Below are 7,805 nucleotides of genomic sequence, written 5' to 3' on the forward strand. Positions count from 1 at the left end.
TACTCTTGGAAGGATACATCAGTTATGAGTAGTTGAGTTGAGAGCCCATGACTTGAAACTAATGTCAAGGAAACAAGACAAACCCAATCTGAAAAACATTTTATAAAAATATTCTTCAAAAAATGCCAATGTTATGAGAAAGGCTGAGAAGCCATTACAACTTGGAGGAAATTCAACAGCAACTCAAAGTACTGTTGGGAGTGGGGTGGAAACACATGATAACAGAAGATCCTATACCGATGGCAGTAAATGCTATAAAGGAATTTACTGGATAATTCACAAACTGAAATAGAGACAAAATACTGTATCAATTTCCTGAAACTGACAACCATACAGTATTTCAGAAAAATAGCATATATATGCATTTGGAAGAGGAAAAAAATAAAGTGAAAAATAAAGCAAATGTGGTAAAATGTTAAAAACTGGTGAATTAGGGTAGGGGCATATTAGTGTTCTCTTTACTATTTCTATCAACTTGATGGGGCCACAGAGTGCCCAGATACTTGGCCAAAAATTATTCTCGGTTTTTCTGTGAGGGTATTTCTGAATGAGATAAAAATATGAATTATAGCGGTGCCTGTGGCTCAGTGAGTAAGGCACCGGCCCCATATACCAAGGGTGGCAGGTTCAAACCCAGCCCAGGCCAAACCACAACAAAAAAATAGCCGGGCATTGTGGCAGGCGCCTGTAGTCCCAGCTACTCGGGAGGCTGAGGTAAGAGAATCACCTAAGCCCAAGAGTTGGAGGTTGTTGTGAGATATGATGCCACAGCACTCTACTGAGGGCAACAAGGTAAGACTCTGTCTCTATATATGAACTGGAAGAATGAGTAAAGCAGACTGCCCTCCCCATGTGAGTGAACCTCATCCAATCTGTTAAAGGTATGAGTAGAACAAAAAGGCTGAGGAAGCGGGAACTCTGTCTGCTTGCTTGAGCTGAAATGTGGGACTTTTTCTTCCTTCAAACTCAAGATTAAATAAAACATCAGCTCTTCTTGGGCCTTGAGCCTGGTGGGTTTTGGACTACAACTTACACCACTAGCTCTCAAACTTGCACAGGTATTAATTACACATGAGCTTAGGTGAATTTCCAGCTTGCCAACTACGTACCTTGGGATTTCTCAGCCACCATGATCATGTAAGCCAATTCCTTTTATTAATATTATAATAAGAGTTAATATTAATATATAACAGATTAATGGTATATAAGGAATGAACTTTCTCATATATGTTATTATTATATATTTAAGATTGACATAGCCAGGTGTTGTGGCAGGCACCTGTAGTCCCAGCTACTCGGGAGGCTGAGGCAAGAGAATCAATCACCTAAGCCCAGAAGTTGGAGGTTGCTGTGAGCTACGATGCCACAGCACTCTACCGAGGCTGATAAAGTGAGACTCTGTCTCCAAAAAAAAAAAAGATTGACAATATATGTAATTATATAAGGATTACAGATAAAATACCTATACACACATCCTGTTGGTTCTATTTCTCTGGAGAACTCTTGAAATATTAAGTATATTATTCTTTTAACTTTACTATTAGTTTGGAATTATTTCAAAATACAAAGTAGGGAGAAAAACTGTAAATTCTTCCAAATTATATAGAAGCTCAATTTAAAAATCTTCAACCTGAAAAATTTCATAGAAACTAACAAAGTTACGCGTCCAATTATAAAATGCAATTCTTGCAACCAACAGATGGCGTTAGTGATCACTTGTTTAGTGACACTTTGGACTTAAGACAAAATGGACTCATGAACAGCTGTTTGGAACTACGCTATATCTATCCACAAACATTGTCTCATCATGCTAATAAAACAGGTGACTAACAGGTAACTTGGGGTGTATTTCAAATCCCCAGGTTTTCCTTCATTTTGATACTTGCCCTCTCTTCCCAGGGCATGCCCAACACTCCTGCCAACCCCAGGAAGAATCATGACTGTAGGAATTTACTGTAAAGTGGATGAGAAAGCGTCATACCTTTTAAATGTGCAAGAATGAAAGATGGAGAAGGAAGAAAAAAAGTAAAAGGGGGAAAAAAAATTTTGTTAGCTCACTGCTTTAATCCAATCTCCTGATTCTATGTAAGACAACACCAATCCAATGCTGAGTTCACGTCCTCTGGCCAAGCCCACATAACCAGTTAACAGCAGATTAATTAATTGCAAGCCTTCTGTTTGCTAATCCTTGATGCGTTCAACAAAGCCACACTACCTTCTCCCTGTCAACCTTTACTTGATGTTTAAATATAGTAGAACCTCCATAGTTGGCTATCTCCTTAAGTTGACCTAGTTTCATAAACTAGACATACACCACATGTGCATAGTTTCTTACGTTGACCACCTGCATACGCTGACCAGTTTGTTATAGTTCCTCAGGTGGTCAACTTACAGAGAGGTTCTACTGTACTGTGGAAATGTGTGAGTGGAAAGGGATAAAATATCAAGTTTCTCTCCCTCCTTACTTCTAGTAAGAGTTCATTAGGTGAACAAGATGACAAAGGAAATAGTGGGTACAGCAGCTAGGAACAGTAAAATCCTCTCTCATATTCAGGGGACTGCCAACTGTTCAATACAATACAGAGGGCAAAATGTAAAAAGAGATGGGAAGCATCAGAAATTGAGCTGGAGAAATAAAGGGCAATGTCTGTCACCATAACATAAAAGCCTGGACTTCGTCCTGTACATAATGAAAAGGCAGACTCCTTAGAAATAGACTATTAAATTATGTAACCTTGCAAGTTTCATTTAGAAGAATATATTAATATATTCAGAGGAAGAGAGAGAGGGAGAGTGATTGTGACTATATTATTCATGGCTATTGAATTCAGAAGTCTCAACAAATGGATACCTATGAGATGACTTCAAGTGCAATGGATCCCTGCATGTGTACAAAGGATTTTTTCCAAAACAAATTGAAATATCTTCAAATTTAAGAATGCTAAACCATATAAAACATTAAAGTATAATTAAATTTTTTACTCCTACAGACATGATTCAAGGAGACTGAAATAATTTATACGCGTTCCTGTTACATATAAATTATATAGCAGACTCATATGGATCGTGAATTTAAGCTACTATACAATTTTATATTTTACTCTTTAATTTACCTGAAATTCCAGAGCGTCTGCTTTTTGCTTCTCTTTGGTGACCAGCACTAGGAGTTGTCTCAGCAGCAGAAATACAGTGCTGACAACAAAGTTACTGTACAAAACAGCAGAAATTAACAAATCACATTAAGAAGTACCTGAACCTGTGGCCTTGGGGCCATATATGACCTTCTGGATCCTCGAATGTGACCTTCTGACTGAATATAAACTTTATAGAGCAAATTCTTCTAAGAAAGGAATCAAGTTTGGATTGGGTCTAGGGGCTACATCTGGAGATCTAGAAGGCCACATGTGGCCTTGGCACTGCAGATTCCCCACCCCTAGACCTAAAGCTGTGCTTAGCAGAATTACAAATTATTGCAAAATTACCAATGACCCTCCCAGTCATTTACGGAATAGTGGAAATGACAAGGGATAATTTGGAAAAGCTAGGAATCTATTCTATTAGCAGCTGATAAGCCAAAAATATCATGCACCCTAACAGTAAAGATCCCACAGGGCTTTTAAAAGTTACAATGCTATAATAACTTGTAGCTTACACACACACTTTGAAGTAATTTCAGCAGAAAGATTTTAAGAAGTGTTTTAGTAAATTTATGACCTTGTGTTCTATCAGAAGATTTTAGATTAAGAACTGTGAGCCCTAGGTTTCTGAAGATATGCTGAATCCTGCCTAAGTTCAGAGGCCATCCAATGACCAGAAGGGAACTTCCTGTAAATACTGAAGTGTTAGTGAGACTGAAACACTGTTCTTCATTTATTCTAACAGCTCTCTAAGATAATTATTACTTATCAATAATAAAATCAATTTAGGAAATAAGGTCATAGAATTTAAGAGGGTTATTTATCAAGAAAAGCAAAGAAATCTTTCCTAGAAACTTCCCCTTACCTACCCGCCCCAACCTGAAAAAAAGAAAGGCATCCCCATAATGTCTCATTCACTAGAATTCCTTCAAATGTATTTGCATCTGCCAAGGAGGAAGTGTCTGGAATACCTTCACAGAGAACCTGATATCTGAGATGAGTCTTGACAAGTAGAAACTGGGCAGATGGAGGGGAAATTCACGGTGAGGGCAATCCTGGTAAGAAGAAATACTATCTGCAAAACCACAAGAATGAAAGAAGCTGGCACGGCATGGGAATGTTAGTTAACTCTTCTCAGAAAAAGCACAAGGGTGTGTGGGGGTATATGTGTGAACAAGGAAGATAAACTGCAAAGACAGACTCTAGCCAGATCAAAAAGCACTTACAGGGCAGCATCTGTGGGTCAGTGAGTAGGGCACCGGCCCCATATACCAAGAGTGGTGGGTTCAAACCCAGCCCCGGCCAAACTGCAACAACAACAAAAAAATAGCCAGGCATTGGGGTGGGCGCCTGTAGTCCCAGCTACTCAGAAGGCTAAGGCAAGAGAATCACCTAAGCCTAAGAGCTGGAGGTTGCTGTGAGCTGTGACACCATGGCACTCTACTGAGGGCGACAAAGTGAGACTCTGTCTCTAAAAAGAAAAAACAAAGCACTTGCAACAGCATAGGAAAAATGTGCACATTCTTCTCTAAATCAAGAGACACTGTGACTGAAACTCTATGTCTATAAACTGCCCAGTTCTCCAAAAGTATGAAAACTGTGTTCATGAACACACACAAAAATTAGTTCTTTCCCTAGATTCACATCTATCAAATGATTTTCAAAAAAATTAAAAAACCATTATTCTGAGTGACTGGGAGTATCTGTATAATTACAGGCAGGGAAGTGTGCCATAATATGTTTATTTTAGAAAGGTAACTTAGGTAACATTTGTGGATGTTGATGGATTAGAGAGAACGTTAAAAGCTGAAAGAGCAATAAGGATGTTATGATCTTATTCCAGCCAAGAGATAAGTACTACATTTAAAAGCCTAATTCCAAATACTTTTCAAAGGCGAAACTTGCCAGAAATTATTGATCATCTGCACACAGATTGAAAAAGAGAAAGAAGCTTATCAATAACAAAATCAATTTAAGAAACAGGGTCAGAAAGGTTGAGAGGGTTATATTACTTCCTAAAGTTCATGTCATTCACTTATTCCACGCCATCAGTAAAAGCCATTAAGTACAGCACAGGAGTTTCAAGTAAAGTGTACCCCCTTCATTGATTTGCAACCAGCCACAACTGGGAAACTAACCAGAAAATTCCAAATGTACCAAAGAGGAAATATAAGGTCTACAAGCTAAATCCAGCCCCATTTTTGTAAACACTTTTAACGGAACATAGCCGCACTCATCTGCTTGCGTCCTGCGAACAGTTGCTTCCACACTACAAAGGCAGAACTGAATAGTTTCAAGAGACTTGTGTGGTCTGTAAAGCCTAGAGTATTTACGGTTTGGGCCCTTATAGAATGTTTGCCAATATCTGGTCTAGAACAAAAACAGGGACAGATTCTATTTTAAAAAGCACTGCTTTAGTACAATAGATGTGAGTAATATGCAAAAGAAGGCTGTACTCGCTACCTCTGCATGTGGACCAACTCCAGCAGTGTAGTCAGCAGCCTTCTTGGGCAGCTGCAGGTAGCAGTTTCTAAGATCCTAATCAAACTGAACTTATAAAATCCCACATATTTGCTTGGTTTGGAAAAATATTACTCTTTACAAGCAATATACTAGGGGTCTATGTTTCAATCCAGTCCAAATCATTGTCTTTCCCTCTGCATTCTTCCAGTCAAATCCACCTCCTCTCTCAGTTTTGTTTTGTTTTGTTTTTGAGACAGAGTCTCACTATGTTGCCGTCAGTAGAGAGCCATGGTCACAGCAACCTCAACTTTCGGGCTTAAGCGATTCTCTTGCCTCAGCCTCCCAAGTAGCTGGGACTATAGGCACCTGACACAATGCCCAGCTATTTTTTGGGTGTAGTTATGCAGTTGTTTAGCAGGCCCAGGCTGGGCTCGAACTCGCCAGCTTCAGTGTATGTGGCTAGCACCCTACTCACTGAGCTACAGGTGCCAAGCCTCAGGTTCTTTTTTTAAATGAAAAGAAGAAAATGTAATAGTAAGACACACAAGTATCATCAGTAAAACTGATGAAGTATCTAATCTGAGAACCAGGACCTTGGCTTACCTGCAGAGCACTGACAAAAAAGAAGCTGACTAGGTAGGCATTTTGAATTAGTGAACCTCAAATCTAAATTTCAGATTTTAAATTGCCACCAGTTATTTCGAAAATAAACAAAAACTAAATGTCAGTCCCTGAATTAAAAATTAAGCTCTCTGGGTGGCGCCTGTTGCTCAGTGAGTGTGTAGGGTGCTGGCCCCATAGACCAAGGGTGGCAGGTTCAAACCCAGCCCTGGCCAAACTGCAATAAAAAAAATAGCCAGGCATTTTGGCAAGCGCCTGTAGTTCCAGCTATTCGGAGAATTGCCTAAGCCTAGGAAGTGGAGGTTACTGTGAGCTGTGACGCCACAGCATTCTACCAAGGGTGATGAAGTGAGACTCAGTCTTAAAAAATAAAAAAAAAAATAAATAAATAAATATAATTAAGCTCTCCTGAAGGCCTCTATCAGACCAGGTTGGGAAATTTTGTGTATGGTTGTAGTGATGTTTCAACATTTTCTTTAAATGATATGAAAATAAATACAGCAGGAAAAGAAAATACTGCAGCATATCCAAATAGAATTCCAGGTGGCTATATAAAAATAGTTATTTTACCCGGGCACAGTGGTTCACGCCTGCTGTAATCCCAGCACTTTGGGAAACTGAGGTGGGTGGATTGCTTGAGCTCAGGAGTTCAATCAGGCTGAGTAAGAGCAAGACCCAGTCTCTACTCAAAAAAAAAGAAAAGAAAAACTAGCTGGGTATTGTGGTGGTCACCTGTAGGCCCAGCTACTTGAGAGGCTGAGGCAGGGGGATAGCTTAAGCCCAACAGCCCAACAGTTTGAGGTTGCTGTGAGCTATGACACCAAGGCACTCTAGCCTGGGCAACAGAATAAGACTCTGTATCAAAAATAAGAACAACAACCTTAATTTCATAAATCAGCAAGGCGCAGTGGCTCACGCCTATAATCCTAGCACTCTGGGAGGCCAAAGTGGGTAGACTGAGCTCAAGAGTTGAGACCAGCCTGAGCCAGAGCTACACTTCATCTCTTAAAAAAATAGCTGGGCATTGTAGAGGGTGCCTGTAGTCCCAGCTACTTGGGAGGCTGAGGCAAGACAATCGCTTAAGCCCAAGAGTTTCAGCTTGCTATGAGCTGTGACGCCACAGCACTCTACCGAAGGTGAAAAAGTAAGACTGTCTCAAAAAACAAACAAAAAAAACAATAATTTACTAAATCAAAGAGTCTCATAAACATATTATTCACAAATCCCACAGTCCTAAGACATAATTTTCTCCAAAGGTTTTTTTTTTTAAGCAACTTGTTTTGCTAAAAACGTATTCAATTCAGGAATGTGTAATAACACAGGATTCAAATAATAAGCAGCTGAATTGAGTTTAGATACTCTAAATCAGGGTGTCTCAACTGTGGCACCACTAACATCTGGGACCAGATAATTCTTTGTTGAGGAGGACAATGCTCTGCATTGCAGGCTGTTTGGCCTCTATCCACGGGATGCCGATAACAGTTGTCTGTTACATTTCACAGTGTAAAATTATACTGTCTACAGGGGGGACAAACCACTCCTACTTGAGAACCACTGCTCCAAATGAATTCTATTTCTTTCTTT

Source organism: Otolemur garnettii, unplaced genomic scaffold (assembly GCF_000181295.1).
Source record: "Otolemur garnettii isolate 467f Iridium unplaced genomic scaffold, OtoGar3 scaffold00016, whole genome shotgun sequence".
NCBI lineage: Eukaryota > Metazoa > Chordata > Mammalia > Primates > Galagidae > Otolemur > Otolemur garnettii.